Raw genomic sequence first — 21,602 nt, forward strand, 5'->3', positions numbered from 1 at the left:
AATGACCACTGCATGCAAAATTACTGTAGCTCTTTGGATAGGGAGTACAAAAGCATCATTGTTTCACTGAATATCCATGACATTAGGGAAGAACAGACTGAATGCAGTTTGCACATCTATGAAGGGCTCATTCTTCCACCATCTAAGACAAAGACCTAAGCAATATATCACAGAAAGCATCCCAAACCTGATGAGATGTAATTTATTTAATCTCTGTTCTAGGTGCCTGACCCAGGATATGCAGGTGAAACTGTTAACTATTGGAGCCAAAATTTATTACTCTGTTGCCTTCTCTGACAACAGATTGACTGCTGGCACACAGCCTCAATGTAACAGGTCGTATTTTGTCTTAATACTTGAGGTTTTAGTAGTTTCTCTTTCCTATTGCACTGCTTGTATGGCTTCAGTCACTTTTGCAAGCTGTTTTCTTTGAAGGAGGGCAGGGAGGAATAGTGCCAGGTTCCCACAGCCGTGGTGGTAATGGATAGTCCCTTCTCACAGAATTCTCTTAGCTCTTGTCTTCCTTCTTGGTTTTTGGGAGAATTTTGATGTTAAAGATTGCTCTAATGCAAGAAAACAGACTGCAGGAGTGCTCAGAGCAGAAGGTACACCTGAAGTTTGAAAAACAGAAAATAAGATGGCTTCTCCTTTTTATTTTACATGTGGAATATCCATCTCCAGCATGAAAAGATCTGCCAGCTCTTGAGCACTGGTCAGGCAGACCCAGGTGAGTCTGGGCTCGCTCAGAGCCCAGGCAAAGGCACACAGCTGGGGTCAGCAGTGTACTTGGTTCCTTTGCACCTTCCTGCAAAAGACCATGTATATCATTCAACTTTGCCTGCCTAAACTTCCTTGGAATCTTTCTTACTTACATGGTTTTTCCGCTGACCAGAATGACTGGAAAAATGTTCACATTCCCGTCCATCCATTCTTAGATACATGAAAAAGGTCCAAAATCCTGCCTACTTAATAACCAAAAAAATCTCATTTGGACTACTTGGATTTCTTTTTTATGTTCAACAGACGACATCTAATTTGGCTTGCAGTGATGGAGTAATAAAATTGCTTCTACTCATCTCAAAGACCTCTATAACATGCTTCACCTATAGTTTTGGCTGGTAGCCACTGCATATCTATCTTTATTTGTTTTGCCTTCCCCAAATAGTTTTTCTTCCTAAAAGGCTATTTATTACTCCTGTTTCCAGTGAAGAATCAATCTGGTTAAATATAGCCTGTTGAAATAGGAAAATCTTTTAACTCAAGATGTTTAGGGGGAGAAAATAGCAGGTTTTAGGTTTTTTATGTTTAAAATAAAAAATGAGCACTGATACTGCTTAGCTATAACTAAGTTCCAATAACTGGGGTTACTACTCATGCTTATAAACTGCAGAAGGTCATGGAAAAACTTTTCCCCATATGACTGGTACAGTCTTCCCTTTCTGGTTGGCAAATTCGAGATCTTAATTTCTTCTTATTTTCTGTGTTGACAGTGAAGGACAGACCACAGTCATCGAGGTGAGGAACACTGGCTGTGGTGGAAAGTCTGGTGCCATTTTTCTCAGCAGCTCTTGAGTGGCAGCAGGGTCAGACACTCTCAGCGGGGCGTTCCCGGAGCACATTGCTCACGCGGAGAGCGCTGCAACTGCAGACACTGCGAGTTCACGCTGGAGATGTGCATCTCCCAGCTGAGTCCCCCAGGCAGTTCTAACCTCCAGTAACACTCACTGGAGAGCAAACATGGAACAATTAAGTACAGGCAGGGTTCTGCAGTTTATATCTTTGCCATGAGCCTTGCTGCTGTTGTGCAGTGGCTCTGCAGATGGCAGTCTGCACGTTGCCACCAGTGTCTCCGAGAGCCATCTGGTCTCCTGCTACTTTGTCAGCTTTCACTGTCACCAGTTTTAGTTTGTATGGTCTTGCAGAGTGAACTTTTCAAATGTGAGATGTGGGTTTGGTTTACATTTTTGGCTACTTTGGAAGAGGAATGGGTGGCTTTCTGCCTTTTGCTCTAAAGAAAAAGGTGAAAAGGCTAACAGGTTTCTGGGGTTTTGATTTTGTAGGGGTTTTCTGTATATTTGCTCCTGCTTTGTGTTATACTCTCGAAAGTTCTGCTTTGCTTATCACAGCATTTGTGTTGTGCCTTCTCACCCTCTTGAGCAAGTGGGAGCCAGCATGACTGATCTTAAGAAGGAGTAGTGTCACAGTGCACCAGGGAGCCCCACTTCCCAAGGGTGACCTGTGCCAACTGATGTGTCACAAAAGTGCTATGGCTCATCTGAAACAATAGGTGATTTCCAATACTAAATGAGTCTTCTCTGAAATGACCATATAGGTTCAGGAAAGAGAGTGTATCTTTACTGTTGGACTGGGGTTTTTTTCCATGTCTGTAGGAAAAGGAAATATTTTAACCTCTCGTCTATCTGATGTCCTGCTGTTCTGGAGAACTTTTTTGCATCGCTAAGGCTAAGACATTACCCTGTAGCATAAACATCCTTAGAGAGCAAGGCAGACGTAGTGTTGAGACCTGACTTCTTCATCTGGAAGTAGCTTGCTTCCAGACAGGACCAGTAACTGGGCTGTCACTCAGTACGATGACCTGTGTGGACCACTTCACCCTCTTTAGACGGGCTTTGCTGCCTTTGCTCACATTTGTGCTGCTTTACCTAGATATGCTGCCTCACCGTGGTCACTGTGCCACTGCTGTGAATTTGTCCTCAGCTTTTGTTCAGTTTGTCCTTTTGTTGTCCCTGCTATTAAATTAAGGAGGGGAAGAGTATTATGAGATGTTCTCACTTAGTGTTTCTGGTGGCTAAAGTTGGTTTTGTGCATGGAGTAAGAAGAAGAGAAAGCACACAGATGGCCAATCTCCTTGTCATCCCATTCACAAGTGGCTATAGCTAGGAAAAAGAGACTGGATGTATCTTGATGCTGTGTCTATTCCAGGAACTTCCAAATGATGTTGATACTATGTTTATGCCGCTGGAGATTGAAGATAACTTCTGACTTTTCAATAGATGTCCAGGTGTGAAAACTGACTCATTTCCAAGCTGCTCAAGTGAGTCTCCCACCTTGGAGATACTCAAAAGACATCTGAACATGGTTGGGGGCAGCCGGCTCTAGGTGGCCTGCAGTGTTGGGCAAGATGGCCTTCAGAGGTCCCTTCCAACCTCAGTCTTTCTGGGATTCTATTAAAGCCTGTTTTGGTGTAAAGGGCTTGGCTGAGCCCTTTAACTGGGAATTTTGTCATCTTCATCCCAATCCATCCTTCTTCTTTCTTATTCCTTGTTTGTAGCATGACTTAATGACACGCAACACCGACAGCAGTGGATGATGTTGTAAAATAACAGTAGCCTTATGTGACACTGTCCTCACCAGTTAGCCTGGTGAATTCACTGACAAGGGCAGGCTGTCTACAGCAAATGGCTTTCTCTGGTTACACCTTAGCTCATGAGTGCTTGTATTTAGTGAATGGGGATCATTTTATTGCAGTACATTAGCTTTTCCTTCTCTTGCGGGCAGCATTCACTGCAGTAAGAGACCATGGCTTTGATTCACATGCAGTCGGATGCACTTTGCTGGTTTTATAAGTCATTGAAGCTCACGGTATCTGGGGTTTTGTTCTGTTTCCCATGCAGTGCCTGTGGTGTTCAGTTTCCAATAACACATGGTGTTTATATTCATGACTGGCATTACCGTTGTGATGGTGATAGGGTTTGTATTTCTTGCCTCGCTTGATTTATGTTGTGGCTGGCGTGCATGGCACGCACATGTCTCAAAATAGAACACGACTGGTTTTTTCGTTTTTACATTAGAAGCACTGATGATTTAATTTAGCGTTTTGAATAATCTTGCATTTACAAGGAAACCTGGCTGTGTCTTGTCCCTCCTTTGATAACTCTGTTAGCTTCAAGCATTTAAGGCTGCACTTCAAAATTGTTCTCTGTAGGTGTGTGTGGTTTTTAAATGCCTCTTGTGGGTTTCCTGCTTCCCACCTGTCCTGAACTCTTCCTACTCCTTATGTCATTCTTTGCATTCTACCATGATCTCTCCCCTTCTGGAATTCTTGTCAAGAACCTTTTCCTTTGCCACCTGAAAGATCCTGTAATGCTTCTGCCTCGGGGTATGTTAGCAGTGCAGTCACAGCAAGGGTCACCTGAATTACAGGAGCTAATTTTAAAAGACCTGCGGTGGTAGGACCCAAGGTGTGGTGACGTGGACCTGAGCATCGACTGTGACAGCAGCACAAGCTGGACAGGCTCACACTGCTCATCTCTGGGGTGTTGCATGGAGACTTCTGCTGGTACCTGAGCTGCCTGCTGTGTGTATCTTAGCCATTCTGTGAATGCATTACAGACCAAAAAATGGGAAATCTGAGGTCAGCACTTCAGGAATTTTCTCCTCTTGGCACTGCATCTTAGCTCCTCCTCTACATTTCACCTCACTCTGCCTTTGCAAAAAGCATCCAGACATCCTGCTCACATTTCACAGTGGTGGTAGTGGTTTTGGTAAGGGCCAATCTCAGGCAGAAGCTGGCATCCTGGTGGCAGTGACAGCTGGAGCTGTGGGCCCAGCGCATCAGCCCCAGGCTCTTGTGATCAGCAGCAGCCAGCAGCACAGGGATGCTCCAGTCTGTGCCTCTGCCTTTCCTGCTCCCCTGCCTGAGGCTTGGGTGAGAGCTGACAGGTATCAGGTTGATACCTAAACAGAGAGGAGGATGGCAGGATATGGAAGCTACTCAATCTCCTTTCCTTCTTCCTTTCCTGTCAGTGTCATAGGCCATACAGGGCAATGGGCAGAAAACTGAGCTTGCCTTGTACTTGAAAGTACATGAAATCTTGAACTAGTCCTTGCTGGAAATAGGAGATGAAATGGGAGCTTAGGAAAGTATTCACCTCTCCCCTATAACACAGTTCGTGGTACTTTTCAACCAAAATTAAACAGTAATTTTTTAATTTTTTTTTTTTTTTTTTTAAAGCATATAAATGAATGGTAACTCCCCTTTTCTTATCTGTCCTTCCCAGAAATAAACCATTTTTTTTGGTTGTCTTTGAGGTCATACCCTGGTTACTGCTGCACAAAACCCAATCAGATGGTACATCTGAAGGCAGTGACAGAATGGAAAATATGTCAAGAGTTCTGAAGCCATTACAACATTTCAATTACATGCTAAACTGTTTTTTCCACAAAGCAGTAGGCTTCCAGTTGAAGGGACTGAGACCCAGGGGTGATAATAATTGCTGATGCCCAGGCTGCAGATTGTGTGGCCAATCCCTTCCAGTCAGCTGCAGCTAATAGTACTTCTAAACCTCTGCCTTACTTCTCTCGTGATATTTTATAGTTATAATAATTCTTTCCTTTGACCTTTTGTTGACCACTGTCATTTACTCCACATTTTGGCACACGGGAGGCCTATTACTGGCATTGTGCTCCCACCAGCAAGGAAATGCCTTGCCTTCTGAAGACTGACAAATAGTTGGCTTGAGTGGTGCCCTTCATCACAATCATCCATCACCATTGTCTTTTAATAAAATCTTTTCATTGCTAAGGGTACTCTGACATGAAAGACTGAAGTGTGGAGTGAGGACCTAAAGGTAGTTGAGAAGCTGTATATTTAAATTCTAAAGCTCCTCATCTGGATAAGGTGCACTGGCAGGACTGGGAAATGCTCCTGCAACCTCACTGGGTGTGTGTTGTGTGTGGAAGGAGATACAGGGGGATTTGTTCTTAAAGAAAAGGTCTGAGTAAACACAGGATGAGGATCATATGCTCTTCCCTGATGGCTATAGTAAGAGAAATTTACTTCTTTCCTAGTTGCTTCTGGGCTGCTGGGTATTTTACAGGGAGAAGGCTGAATTTTTAAGGATTACTGGGGCTAATAACAAAAGAAACAGAAGTGGCATGGCACAGCACCACGTACGCAGGCCCCCGTTCCTCCCTTGTGCGTCATTAGCAGGACTGGGAGCGATAAACCTGCTTGTTGTCTCTGCTGCTGGAGCTGCAGCACTAGCAGGGGTGTGTGGAGGGAACAGATTAAACAGGAGTAAAATGTGATTTAGTGGCTTTCAGAGCTCTCTGTTGAGAGCAGAGGACAGGGAGGCTTCAGACTGTGTTCGTGTTTGCCAGGGCTGTTTTCTCCAACAGTCTTGTGCTGTTCTTTCTGCAGTCTAATGCCACAAATGTGTCTTTTCCCAGATCACTGCTCTGTCTTCTGCCATCTCCCACATGGTCCTTTCCATACCCTGATGATGTTTTCCGTTCTCTTAGGCCTGTGTGTCTCAGGCAGTGTCTTCTGATAGCTCAGTGGCATAGCTGTTTGGTCACAGGGCACGTCACACAACTGTCTCAAGCATGTATTGGAATATGCTCAGAGGCCTCGAGAGGTTCATATATTACTTGTCTAGCTGACATAGAAGAGGGGTGAGGGGATGGGCTGTGCAGGTAGATACCTTCACATTAATTTCACAAAGTGTGCAAAAACTGAGTCATGCAAAGGCCTTAACATGTAACCATGACTACTTGTACTACTTCTGAATAGTTTTTCGAATAAAGAGGAAAAGGTGTGTGGCAGGTGAAGCTCTTCCCCTTATTGCCAAACAGCATGTCTGTGCTGAGACTTGAAGCATCAGAAACAATACTTGCAATTAATTCCTTTTGCTCTAGATAAAACCCAATTTCTTTTTCCTTGACATCCCTCTCAAAAATTATCAAACTGGCTTTGCTGAAACAATTTCATGCATCCCTCTCCTCACACAAAACACATCATGATGCTGGCTTCCTAGCGGGGCCGTCAATGTTAACTTCCCCATATCGCTACTGACCTGTGTGGAGAATACATTGCTGATTCCCATCATGCAACCTTTCCAGGTTTTATTCTCATAAAAAGCCCTTTTGTAGTGTTTATAATTGTAGTCTTCTAGAACTTGACCAGAGAGCTGCATGTGGAGCGGCAGCCATGCTGTCCTTGGAAGTACGAGACTAGGATTGAGATGAAACAAAAAAGCAATTTGCTTGGTCACCCATAGAAGGTTACAAGTTTGAGAAAGTGTTGTAATTGAGTAGTTTCTGTTTGAAAAGGCATAAAACTGTGCATTGGATAGCTCCCTGGGTCTCTGCTGATTCTTTCATTTAGCTGGTTGAAATTATTGCCACTGTTTAACTTCTAGGAATGTCTGATCCATTTATCTGGCATGATAGTAATGAGGAATGGAGGCAGAAACCTTCAGTATTTATCCATGTTTATTAGGACACTATGCTAGCACTGATTTTCTGAATCAGGCATTAGGAGAAGGCTCAAGGCATCCCTGTGTAGTATTTTCAGGTATTGCTATCTGAATGTCAGAGCAGCAACTGCTCTTCATTCCCTGTTACAACACGCACGCAGGCAGAACGTGAACATGTCCACAGTGAGGAATTCACGCTGTGCCCCATGCTGGATGAGGAACATGCTTGCAGCATGATACATTTTGTTACTGCCACCAGAACTGGAGATGTTTTCTATTTGTACATCAAATGTTAACACATAGTTACCTTAGTGACCAATACAAACATCTGTAAGACTTCAGTTGATTTCAAGTGCATTTCTTTGTGAGATTTACTTGTATTTGCTGATCTGTGCAATCTTGATCTATTTTAATGTATTTTCCTCAAGTGTTTAAAAAATGGCCAAGTATGTTTTGATTCAGACATCCCTGCATTCCTGTCTTGCTTTCTTCTTGCACATTTTAGCTCCAGTCTGACTAACAAGGAAATATTTCATGCAATATGTTTGGTTGATGATTTATTGGAGTTGAAATGTAGAAGGAAAATATGAAAAGCATGCCAGAATTGAAATGTGTTGCAAGATTTTTGCAAAAAATGCTTGTGAAAATATTTTTGTTGTCCTTGCTTTCTGTCTGAAGACATTGCAGGGAATTCCAACTGAAAACATAGCCTCTCTAATTTGCCTAAAGCATGTTGGAGTTTTATTTTACAAAGAAGAAACCGTTCCAAAGTGATTATTATTTACACTTTCAATTTCTCTTCCTATTCAAGTAAAGCTTGATGCAACAATCAGCTTCAAAGAAGAAATCAACCACTTGATAAAAGCTCTAATATACAAGTATAGCTTATGAATTTTATATTTGTATGAATTTGTGTGCATCTTTATATTTTATCTTAGACCTATATACACAGGCTGGTGTTTGTTTTACTGAGTAGTTTTAAATATAGCATAATGGCTGTGCTTGATTGCAAATCGATATTTCAGTGTTGTAATTATCAATGAGACAGATTCTGTTTCCAATTAAAAATAAATCTTTGCAGTACAACATTAAAATTGATTAATTTAAATAAAAGAATCATTACTAATACTTGTGATTCAAATAATTGTACTTTCAAAACAGTCCATGCTGCTTTCAGAGAGCTTTCCTGGTCTGGCCTGGGTGGCTGAGAGTGATTGGGTATTCCTGTTGCAGTAGCAGAGATTTGCCTCAGCTGGCAAGGGCTTGTCATTCGGCAGAAAGTTGAGCGGTTCTTGCCTGCAGCCTTACTGAGAGGGGCTCCAGAGTGCTGGAGGTGTATGTTTTTGTAGCGTTTCAGGGGCTAAGCCAGCTGGAAGGTGTGGGACAAATGAGAGGTTTCATCTCTGTGGTTCTTCAGAAAATGAACCAAAAAAAGCAAAGAGTGAGAAGCTTGTACAGCTGGGAGATGAGTAGAGTAGAGTAGGCCAGCGTAGCTTTCCTGCTCCAGAGGCTGGGGAGTGTGAAAGCCCGACAGCGCGTGCGTTAGGGCACGGCCAGCAGCTGGTGTTGCGTTTCTGGCCTTGCAGCAGCGGGCCTGCCAGGCACCTGGTACGGGGCAGGGTGCTGCCAGGCAGGGCACGGCGTGCAGGCCTGGAACCGGGGCACCGAGGCGTGAGTGGACGCCGGGGCGGGCGCGTGAAGGTCGTTCACCCGCGAGGGAATCGGGCAGATGAGTGTGGGGTCTCTGCGGTGGGGTTGAGACACAGACGGTGTTATTGAGCTGAGAGGTTGGGGGGTGTGAACAAAATGGGTCGGTGTTGGTTTTATAGCTGGGCTGACGTGGGCACCATGTAGGAGTGCCTTGTTGTTAATGGGGTTTCATAGCGTTGTCATGCCACCACCAGCTCCTGGCATCATGTACATTTCCTGGACATGAGGCAGGGATAGGGGGATGAAGGCTTGTGGGTTTTTCTCACCTTTTCTAATCTCTAGAAGGGATGAGGCTCTACCTTTCAAGGTTGGGGGGGAAGACAAAAGTGTGAAGAAACTGTATCACAAGGTAGCATTAGTTGTACTCATCTGCATGCTGCTATAGGGCTGAGATTACCCTACGTGTCTTCCCATCCCTGCATTTCTACACCAGAATTTACAGAAATAACAGCAACAAATTTTGTGACACTTTTTTTATTCCCTCTCTCTTTACTCCCAAGCATCCTCTTTGCAGACATAGAAGGTTTCACAAGTCTGGCCTCCCAGTGCACTGCTCAGGAGCTGGTCATGACACTGAACGAGCTATTTGCCAGATTTGATAAGCTAGCAGCTGTAAGTTTTCTTTTATTATTCTGATTATTTATATTTTTCCTGTTGCAAGAATGACACATTTTCCTGGTTTACTGTAAATAATGTGTCTGTAAATATTCGTTGCCCTAAAAGGCAAACTATTGCAGACATGAGTAAAAGCTTGATACTTCTCTCTCCTTTGTTATTTTTTTTTAATTTATATTTTTTTAGGAGAACCACTGTTTGCGTATCAAGATCCTGGGAGATTGCTATTACTGTGTTTCTGGGTTGCCAGAAGCAAGAGCTGACCATGCACACTGCTGTGTTGAAATGGGAATGGATATGATAGAGGCCATCTCGTAAGTACCATATTCCCCATGGAGAATTTCGGAAAAAATAGGAAATAGATTATCTTTCCCGTTAGCTCTTCCTTGCATTAGTGGCAAGCTAGTCAAAACAGGGAACTGATGCCAGCAAGAAAGGAGACCAGCTAAAACAAAATGCAGTAGATGTTTGACAGCAGAAAGACAGACACTTGAGTCCATTACAGCCACGTGGATATCAGAACTCAATCTCCTGATGAGAAAGGCAAAGGTTACTGTAATTACTAGAAATCTTATTCCCAAAGGAGGATTCCAGTGAATTACAGAAATATGAAATGAGAAGATTAATAATAACTATTAAATTTCAGTCACTCTTCACTTATTTGTCTTGAAAGCAGACTTTTACTGTCTTGTCTAGTTTAATCTTTCTCCTTGTATCCCTATGCCAAAAAGGTCAGATTCAAGAAGACTTTCTTAGTTTAGTTAAATTAATTATTTAAGAAAACCATAAAGTTGGTCCTGGCACAGACTGGGACCATGGTGCTTTTGCCTTGATTTCCACTTAATTCCCCATCTTAATCTTTTTCTTTTGAAATCTGTTCTGAAGCTTTACCTGCTTCTGAGGTCAGACTAGCAACCCTGTGTTTAATCAAAATATTTGACTAACAAATATGAGACCCATAACTAGTTATGCTACTTGGAGTATTTCAGACAATGTTGAATATTCTTTGCAGCAGTTATGAGCTTTCACAGCCAAACTTTTTCAGAAATACAGGAGGGAAGATTTGTTTGGTCATCTTGAGTGTATGCAAGCGTAGGCATGAAGTTTTGGGTAGCAACTGAGTTGACCTTAATATGTACACCATGCCTGCTGCACAGAGACTCTACTTCTTTTTCCCTTCTCTTTTCTTCTGGTTTTTGGTTGGTTTGGTTTTTTTGTTTTATTTCATGAAGGATCTTCTAAAGCATAAATGGTACCAACAGAGAAGTGAAAGATCTCTGTGCAATTCTCTCATTCCATTCAGTAAATTGATGGAGATTCCACTTCATCTTGATAAAAACTATAGCTACCTATTTACTGAGCTTGATACAGTACATCCATAGCATTCAAATTTCTTCAAGGACATTAATACAGACCCACACATTGCAGCGTCATTTTCATAACCCAGATAATCCCCCACAAGGCTGAGTAACAGTGGGATGTCTAGACTTCATTGATTACCTGCAACCCACCTTACTTTTTTAAGGTAACCAATAGCTACTGAACCTTTGATTGCAAGCTTCACCAACACTGGGCCCTGCCTGTAGACTGATTTCATCTGTGCCAAATAACAGTAGGGAGTGTTACCCCAGATCAGAAAGATAGAATTATATTCACTGTACTGCTTGTATAAATGAATTAAAAAGTAAGGAAGGTAACAAAGTATTTCAAGGATTTGAAGAATAACCAAACTCATTCGTTTGCTGTGAAGTCTGGAGGAAATCATCTTCCCATCAACAACTCTACTGGGAGAAGTTCCCTGGTCTTGTGTCAGCAATGTGGCTTGGCAGAGGGTGCAGCACTCATGCAGCATGTTTAACCTCCCTCCCCAGTGCTGTACCCACACTGCAGCTGCTGTTGTCCTTGCTGAATTTTTGTTACCCTGTTCCTGTTGCTCTCCCAAGTGTTGTGGTTGGAGCTCTTTTTGGTTTGCAAGCCTGTGGCACGTTACCCATATGCAGCTTCCCTTCCCTGCCAGAGAATCTCTGCTGTTTACAAGTAAAAATAACGAATGTCACTTCAGCAAGTCAATAGTGAAATGTGAGATAGGGATTGTAAGGAAGAAGGAACCGTGAGAGAGTAGCAGCTGTTTCAACAAGAATTCATTTTGAACAATCTTTTAAGGGGCATATTACACTGTGAGGAATGAACTAGAGTCCAGAACTGGTCTATCTTTGATCATTCATTTTCATTAATAATTAAAGCATAAATATTAGAACTGTGTTATGTTAGGAAGTTGGGAGGACTTAATCTGCCCAGACGATGTTATCTAGGAAGGACTAGATGAACCTGAAAACCAAAGAGGTTGAAATCTGATAGGTACGAAGTAAAACTTAATGCTGCAAGGGTCTAGCAACTCAAAGGAAAGGACTGTACTGTGTGATGTAGGTGTATTTGCCTGTGAAACATGGCCGTTCTGGGAGTGATGTGATCAGCAATAACAAGTAACAGAGTTGTTCTGATGGCCTCATCAAGACATTCCTCTGTTCACATTCCTAAATATATTTTCCATGTGAACAGCTCTTGAAGTTAAGCTTTGCCCTAAAAGGACAAAACCCACAAAGTATTCCAGCAGTAATTTTTGGAGTAAGCAGAGCATCCAAAACCTCATTAAAATCAGAGCTTGAGTATTTCTAGCTGCCTGTTTGGGGTGACTGCAATAGATGAGGTTCTCTGGTTTTCCTGCTCTGACTGCAGCTGTAACCCCCGTTCAAGCTTTCCAACTGCAGTGGGGTATTTCACACACTTCTCATATTTCATCTTAGGAAGAGTTGGTGCTTGGTACCATACAGACAAATTGAGATCCATGAAATAATTTCCTTTTTCTCTTTGCAACATGCTATTACACTTGATGAGGCTGAGTGCTGGCAGGTTCTATCCAGCTTCAGTATGGAAATCAGAGACCAGCACATTATTCCTTTTACTGCCCAAAGATATTATTTTTAATGAGTTCTCAACTTGACCATGAGTTCAAAGTACATGGATTTACTCCAAGGGCTCCCCTTTCTAATTAGTATTCTGCTTGGCCAGCCAGGTCACCCAAGAGCTGGTCTGGTTTTGTTTTGTTGTCCTCTTGATGTGGATGAGTAGCACCTTGCGTATGCATGAATAATTTATGGGTCATCATGGATTTTTGTGTTCTGGGTGCAAGTTTGTGCCACTGACTACAACCATGCCGTTCTTAGTGATATCCTTTATATCTCTTCAGACTAGTCCGGGAGGTGACAGGAGTGAATGTCAACATGAGGGTTGGAATCCACAGCGGGAGAGTTCACTGCGGGGTCTTGGGCCTTAGGAAGTGGCAGTTTGATGTGTGGTCCAACGATGTCACATTAGCCAACCACATGGAAGCAGGGGGCAAAGCTGGGTAAGTTACTTCATCAGTGCTGTCGTGTTCATCTGTGTGTTTGTGTCTGATGTCACAGTGGGGAGAGGAAATGGGGGACAGAGATTCACAGAGTCTGTCTGCTATAGGAACTGTGGATGTCATGTTTTAAGCATGTACAAGTGTTAGCAGGGTTATTCTGTGCCTCCATGCCTTTGGTTACAGGAAGTCTCCAAAATCCCAAGGTGGGCATTTCCTTCTGTAGTAAGAGCTGAATTCCATCTTTGTGGAACAAAGCTGATAGCAGAAATGAGTGGGTCTATGTGAACAATAGTGGAGCTGGCCATGGTTAAGAAGAGATGTGACTGTATGTCAGCAGTGCTTGCTGGAGAGCATCTCAGCTATCCATGGATATTGTGTGAAGTGTTGTTTCAGACCAGCCTTTCGTTTTGAAGCTTTCCTGTGAGAGAGCAGAATCGGTGCTTGTTTCACCGCTATATGGACCAACTGGAGTCTGAGTTGCTGCCAGGTTGACTTTCATCTTTTCTCTGCTCTGGAAGAAAACATAAGATCATGGTACCCCTAAGAGCCACTCTTGTGCAACATTGATTAATGTGATACAACAAAAAAGATACAGGCTACAGTATACGTTACATGCGTCCACTGAGTAGACATGCCCTTGTGAAGGGCCTGTGTTTGCCAAAAAATATGTATCTGCTGTGTGTTAAAGCAAAGTGAGTAAAAGAATGAGTGCTTATATGTCTAGGGAGGTGCTTATAAATGAATGTGTAAGATGCTTAACGTGAACACCTCTCTCTTTAAGAAGATGCCTCTTGGCCTGCTTCCTTTAAAACAGATGAACCTGTCACACTACCTCTGTAAGAGTAGTGGCATGGCTAAATAAATTTGGGTTTATTGCTTGTTTGATCCAGTACATTGAAGCTGTCACTAACAGGAACTGGCTTTTTAGGTGATAACTTTCCAGAGCCTACAAAACCAGCTTGTCTCTTGTCTCATTCAAGGCGCATCCACATAACAAAAGCAACCCTGAACTATCTCAATGGAGACTATGAGGTAGAGCTGGGCTTTGGAGGGGAACGCAACGCTTACCTGAAAGAGCACAGTATTGAGACCTTCTTGATTGTACAGTGCAGCCAGAAACGGGTAAGACCAAACAAACTAATACAGGTTTAGATACTTCTAGTAATCGGGGAACACTGACGTATAGTGAACACCAGCCTTTAGAGGTGAGTTGAATACCAGAACTTCAGTGATGAGAATTCCTGTTTCTCTGTCCTCTTTCTGAACTTTTGCATGTATAGAAGGGAATGTAGCTACCTTCTACATAAGGTTTCTGCACCAAGTGCTTTCTGGTTCTAGCAGAGAATCTGTCCTAAATAGTTTTCAGAATAAGTTTTAAGAATGATGTTAATATAGATACGTATTTTTAATTTATATTTTGATACTGGTACAAGTTCTTAAAGCAATAGGTTAAAACCACAAAGATCTCTTCTCTGCCAGATTACGGACAGAGGTGGTTTTGTCCACCTGCTCACCAGATTGCCAGGAACATAAAAACTAGAGCAATGCTTATCATTACTTTTCCACCTCTGTTTCTGAAGATGGGATGAGAAAATCTGACCCACTGTAGTGATAGATGGTCACTGTGACAGTGAGATGAGATCATACCTACTGCTTTGACATGGGTCAGGCTGCCCAGAAAAAGGCTATGAGGGCATAACTGACAAACTTGAGTCAAAGCAAACTCAGGCCAGTATATCTTCTTTTTGTGACACTGCCAATAACAGAAAATAGGTTGATGTTGTCACTAGTGTGTTTCTTTTAAATAATGGTAGACTGTAATATTACGAAAGGACCTTTTTGGTCCTCTAATTGAGCCTAGCCAGTAATATTTCTCAAAGTAATTTCTATATAGACACTGCTTTGCTATCACAGTGTGGGCAAGCATACAAAGAAGATTGGCCTGAACTGAAAACCATTTCAAATATTTCTGAATCTTAGACCAATTAAACCTTCCCACAGCTGTAAATATGACTACCATGATATTAAATGAATTCGTTTTTATGACACGTTCCAATAGCATGGTAGATTTGAATAACTATAACATCTATACAGAACTACTTTCCCAGTATTGCCTCATTTCCTGAGAGAATGGAAGCCTCAAATCTCCTTAATGGCTATTGTGTAAAAAATCTGCAAGAAAATCCTTTACCATCTGCTAAAGGGAGAAGCTGATGTTTTGGTTTCTATGTGTTCATAAGATAAATCTCATTAACAATTGTCAATCTTCAAAAGAGGATTAGAGCTTGCAGTGCAAGATTATTGTTCCCTGAGCATCACTGCCTGTCAGTGAGCCAGCTGATGTTTATACCTAAAACATTTCTTCTTTGCTTGGTAGGTTTAAGAATATAAACCAAAATATACTTATGGTCAGGTCTTGACTCCTGAGGTGAAGAATCTATTTTGACTTCTTAAGTCATGCACTCACTAATTTGTCTGCATGTTCTTATGGAGAACTGAAGGTTTCTCTGAAGAGGAGGATCTAAGATCAGGATTCTGCTTCTTCCAGGTATACACAAAAACCTCAAGATCAGAGACACAGAGCACTTGAGACTTGACTTCATTTTTGAATACAGAGATGTCTTTTGGGTAGGAGACTGGACAGAGATTCAGGAGAGGTGTGGAATCCAGATTCCATTCCAGACTCAGATTTTGAGAAACTTTCATCTTTGTGCCTGCATTTTCCATGGCAAAATAAAATGGGTTCTGCCCTTTCATGCTTTCACTGCTTTATGTGTATTTACTGCAGCTGTGTTACACAGTGTAGCCCTTAGCTGAAGTCTCTAGACACTACTATAATACTACTCTAATGTGCTGCACCCCAGAGTATCTAAGAATTGGGACATGCACATGGCCTCTGTAATTGTTGTGCTAAAATGAAATTTAAAGAAACTGCTACCCAAGGTCATGGATATTACTGTTTGGTTTGATAATCTCCTATTTTGCCCATACTACTGCAACTTCCTTGCTCCCGCAGCCATTTTCTGTCCCTTTTTGAGTGAAGTTCTCTCCCTCTTTAAAAACTCATTTTCACATAATATGAAAATCAGAAGCAAGAAAAGATCTCTCCCATCAGCAGCTCAGTCAGTCTTTAATTTTGCCTGATGTTAGACAAAGTTCTAGCACTCCACTTTTTCCTTCCATTTCGGCTTGACTTAATGACTGCTTGTGATGTATTTAGCCAGGTTTAGTGTTCTATCTGTTCCAGCAATGGCTAAAAAATGTTCACCTAACTTAGGAATGGGTTCCTGTGACTTGTGTCTGGGTTCCTGCTATCCTCACACGCAAGGCACAGGATTTGCATTGGCCTGAGAGCAGTTGACACAAGTAAGAGACTGAGCAGTTCCTAAGTTAATGCAGGCAGACTTGAATTATCTTAGTCTTTAAATAACATCCCTAGAGCTGAAAATGTAATCCTTGTTTTCTGTCTGGTACACAGAAGAGTTGCTTTCTGTTGAAAGAAAAACTGGGAAGTTTTAAAACCAGTCTGTTTAGATTTCTCTTTCCTCATGTTTGCCTCCAGATCTGCTTTCAACTTTCTGTTTGCCCTGTGCTGTGATCCTGCTGCTCCTGCGGGTCGGCACTTGTCTCTGAAGGAGGCAGTGCTCGGATACCTCAGGGCAGTCCAGGAGTGATTTTATTATTGCAGTGTTATCTTGATGGATTTTTTTGAAAGCATAGATCTAAAGTTCCATATTTGTTTTCCTTGTGTTTGCTTTCAATTCCTTAAGCTAGGGGTTTGATAATTAAAATAGAAAACAGACTTAACTGTGTGAGATACAAAGGTTGCTGTGTATTTCATTGTTGTGAACCTATATATAAATATATATGCACACACATACACATGTATATAAGTGTATATATAAAAAGTAATTCTTGCCATAGAATTAGCAGGCTCCATCATAAAGATCTATTGAGTCTTTCGCTCTGGTTTGTTTGCTCTCATTCGTGCTAACAGTGGGTGGCTCTGATGCCTGGTTGCTCTGGTTGTCTAGTGTCTGCTGTCCCCTCTCTCCCTCTTAGTCTTTTTTCTCCTAAGACAAGCTTTACTACTGTCTTCTCACAACAAAGAAGAGACAAACACAAACTTTGACAGCAAACTCTTCATTTTTGTGATCATCAAAAGAAACCTCTGCCTTTTGCATAGTTGCATTATCCTGGTGTCTGATATTTATTCTCTGATGAACTGATGTGATTCCTGATAATGAAATGAAGTTTCTGACTGTAATCTCTAACTGAATGATCATGCCTTTTATATACTCCACTGTCTCAGGTCCCATTTCTCCTCTGTCAGTTCTTAAATGTCAGGTGCTAATAATTTTTTTTCTTATCTATCAAGTACTGTCTCTGCTTTTCTAATTAGCAAAGTCTGTTATTGCTACGCTTAGTGCCAGATGCGATAAGAAAAAATTAAACAAAATCTGCCTCGAGACTAATCATTAAGTAACTCTGCTAATAACTTTTGTCCAGACTAATACACCCACATTCAAAACCACCTCTTGCCGTTTCACTTGAAACCAGCTCTTTGCTCAGCTTCGTATTGCCCATCTTAGCCATTAGTCTCCAGCACAGCACTCTGTCAAATGCTCTCTGGAAAAAAACAAGGCCGGTGAGAGCTACTGTACTTTTTCTGTTTAGAAAAATGTGGATGCTCTCAAGGCTGTTAATACAAAGCCCAGCACTTGCTGCCCTACAGGTTCTGTGTCACGATCCCTAACTAGTTATTAAAACTATCTGTTATTTGAACTGAAATGGCAGTTGGCAGTTTTGCACAGATCTGGGATGGAAGTTGTCCTCCTGACTTCAGCACATCACACTTGAGCTTTGCCTCCAGCTTGGACATGTTTTCCATATATAACCCTACACTTATGATCCCTGTTCCCTTTTGCCTCTACTGTAGCAGTAGTGATTATCTGAAGAGAAATAATCTGTTCCTTCAGTTCTAGAATAATGTAGATTTTTAAGTTTCTGTTATCCTCGCATGATACAGGGTGACTTCTGTCCTTACTCAGTATTATTCTCAGTCAATTGGTTATGAATGAGAAGTCCATTTTCTAATGGACTTATTACCTTAGCATGAAAGAAATACAGTCAGTCTCCAAGGAGATCTTTGCCTTTCCGCCATTACTGGCTTTGCATCTTCATTCTTTATCTGTAACTCTGTTTTTCCCGATAAACAGCAAATTATCAGCTAGAATTACTAATACAGTTACCCAGATCTTTACTGATCCCCGAACTTAACCCTGAGGCATTGTAGTGAACTACCCAGCATCACTCAGAACAATGTCTTTATCCTTCCACAAGGTGCTTTTGTTTTATTCGTGTCATACCTTTTCTTTTTTTTTTTTAAGATTACCCCAGAGATTGTAACATTCCCAACACATTGTTCTTTACCTCCACAATTCTTCTATCTGTCCTTCTGCTTTTTATTCAAAGCATCTGTTCCAGTCGTTTTTGCTGTCCTATCACATTCCAAAAAACTTCTTACAGACCCCAGTTTAGTTATTGTTGTAGTATCCAGTAGTGGCAGTTCTTGTGCTGCCCAAGTTTCTGGAGTGTGTCACTTGATGGTTGTTGGCAATTTTCTGCTCTTCTTTGAGATCAGGTGCCACACTAATTTGCAGAACCATCACAACTTTTAGTCATTAATAAAAGCCTTACTCTGAGAAGAGTGGGAACGTATGTGTTTGGAAGAGTGAGAAACAGACCTTAAGGTGAATCAGATTTTAAAAGCACCTTAGGTTTACATTTAGTTTTATTGTCCCCAGCATTGTCAGAAATCTGGGGAAATGCTTTGCTTTGAACACAAGTGGAAATAAAATGGAACTATCAACAGATGAGCAGCACTGCTGACTAAACACACTGTGCTGAGTGCACAAAGTCAGCAAACTGAAAAAAAAATGTTTATCTTTTTCTAATGTCTTTCAGTTGCAGTAAACATGGATGTTTCTTTTAGCAATAGCAGGTACACAACAGTTTCAGAAAGAATTGTTGATGGTGGCCTTAAAACAGCTCAGTGAAACTTTGGCCATAACTTCTAGAAAAACAGGTCTCATTCTTTTCTAAATAATGTCCTGGAACTTCATCCAGCTGAAGAAACAAAATGATCCTTTAAATGTTGTGCATGTGACACTCCTAAAACACAATCAATCTAATGTGATGATTCCTCAATTTAACAAATTTAATCACAGCTCGGCAGGGTTCCGCTCATGTAGTTTTATGAAAGCAATGGTTTGGAGTATGTAGCACTACAAGAAATATCATTCACATGTCAATAGGACTTAAACATAATTTAAAGAATAATATATAGCTGAATGTGAAATGGGTGACCCATGCTCAGATTTCACTGCTTTGTTGCACTGATAGTGATCAATATGTTGGAAAATCCTATCACAGACTAAGGAACCAACAGGCATTTGTGATGCAATTGATAAGTATAAGAAAATCTCAGCTATTTCTGTAGTTTTGCTATGGCCTTACTGTAGCTCAGTGTGTGGGAACTGGCAGTGGGAGCACAATAAAACCTCTGGGAATAAGATTTACAGTCTTTTTGCAAGATCAGATTTGAAAAGTTCCCACACCAGCTTTCTGGATTTTAGCCACTTTAAATCTGAAAAACTCATTGCTGTCAGAAACTTTTGCACCTCCTTCCATTGTTGGCAATACCTGTAATGAGTAGCTTTGAAAGGTATCATATTTTTAATTTATTTATTCTTCTTTCCAGTCTTGTTATGTCTTAGGTAGCCCTATATGCAAGTTGTCCTCATGCTAACACTTAGCGAGGAGGAAACAGAGGAAGGATCCTCATAAATTTCCGCAGAGATCCTTCTAATTCTTCATTCTTAGAGTTTGTTTTTATTAGCACCCACTGAACAAGTGACTTTTCAGAAAATAAATGAGCTCAATTTTTTTTTAAATATAAGGTTTAAAGAAATGATTTTGATTAAGTACTGATGCTAACAACGAAGTCCTGTGGTTGAAGATAATACAGTAGCACAGTTTGCAATGTGGGAAATCAAGAATCCACTATGCTTGTGTATATGTGTTTTAATCTGACGTGCATATCTGTTTTAATCTGATTGGAAATATTGCTGAAACATAGTTCACAATCCAATGGGAACCTTCTAGAAGGGGTGGGGAAATACTCCAGAGTTCATGTAGCCATGGAGAATTTACAGTGCCTGGCCTCATGGTTAGAAATAGTGTCAGAAGTATATATTCAGAAGTATATATTTACCCATTTGTCCCAACCATACCTCAACCCGGATGTGTCCATAAATATGTCTGAGGTCTTTTATTCCCTTCAAATTAATTAAGTGATGCTTCAGAGTCACCAGCACTAGCAGCAGGTAGAAAGAAACTCACTGGCTGAGAGGGGTTAATACATCTGCTTGGATTTTTGCATCAAGGCTTTTCTCAAATTCTAGCCAAATTTGCTAACTCGTGGAGGGAAACCTGCTGTATGTATGTATCTTTTGTCATCTGTTGGTGTAGTCATTTGTAATTTAAACAAATAACTTTTATAGTTCCTCAAACTAGTTTCAGTATCTTGGTTTGTTGTTTACTTTTGATTGGAAACCCCTCACTAAGTCACAATAAAATGGATTGACAGCGTCACTTCTGTTACTGAAAACAATATATATTTGCTTGGAATAATGAAATTGTATTTCCCACCAGTTTTCTGGCATCACATCATAGAAGAAAGAAACGTAACTATTAAAAGACTGCATAACTGAAAAAAATACAAGAAAGTACTATAAATGATGGCAGAGAGCATAAAGAGCAGTGATTTTTAAAAAAACAAAACCTCAGATGAGCTCAGATCTGGACATCAGTGTTGCATCACATTAGTCTATTTTTAGAAACCTTTAAAACGCAGCTGTCCTGGAGGTTATCCAGTGGCTCTGTCGTGATTGTTCATGTGAAACTCAGCTGGTGCCAAGTGGGAGAGTTTTCAGCTCCTGCAGATGAAATGGCGATGGGTTCAATGCAGGGAAAAGGCAACGTGGGAGACACTGGGTGTCCTGGGGACATGCCATGGGGGAGCACGAATGGGTGTCCCCAGCAAACATCCCAGGGAGCTGGCAGCTGCCCTGGGTTCGCTCTCACTGAGTTTCCTTGAGGTCCTACACTTGTCACCCTGTCTGGGTCAAAAAAGATCTTTGCTGGCATCCCAGGGCTGCAGTGACCACTGCTACTTACTGTCACTGGGCCAGTCAAGTGTCCAGCACTGGGCTCCTGTTACAGGTGGCACTGTAGCCTCAGCTAGTGGCCATGAAGCCTGCAGCACTACGTTCCCAGGAATGAATGGTGCCTGCACATGGTGACGCTCATGAGACTTGTGGTCTCATGGGAAATGTTGTCATCATAGCTGTCTCTTCTTTGCAAGAAAAGAGATGATGATTTCCCATGCTTGTCAATCAAGCAGCTTTCCTGAGCACTGAGTTTTAGCAGGCTTTTAAAAATTTCTGTTAAAAAAATAATTTAAGGCAGTATAACATTTGACATTTAATTCTCCAGTTACCATGGAAATAACACCAAGTATTTTTCAAACTCCTGACAGGTATAAGTTACAGTGAATAGTGGGGAATCAAAATAACTATGTAGGGCAA

At 41.4% G+C, this 21,602-nt stretch overlaps 1 pseudogene; it reads left to right on the top strand.

The window, feature by feature from the left end:
* Positions 1-21,602, top strand: part of LOC103781640 — a 168,485-nt pseudogene that overhangs the window by 145,441 nt on the left and 1,442 nt on the right.

This window comes from Merops nubicus, unplaced genomic scaffold (assembly GCF_000691845.1).
Source record: "Merops nubicus isolate BGI_N331 unplaced genomic scaffold, ASM69184v1 scaffold1801, whole genome shotgun sequence".
Classification (NCBI taxonomy): Eukaryota; Metazoa; Chordata; class Aves; order Coraciiformes; family Meropidae; genus Merops; species Merops nubicus.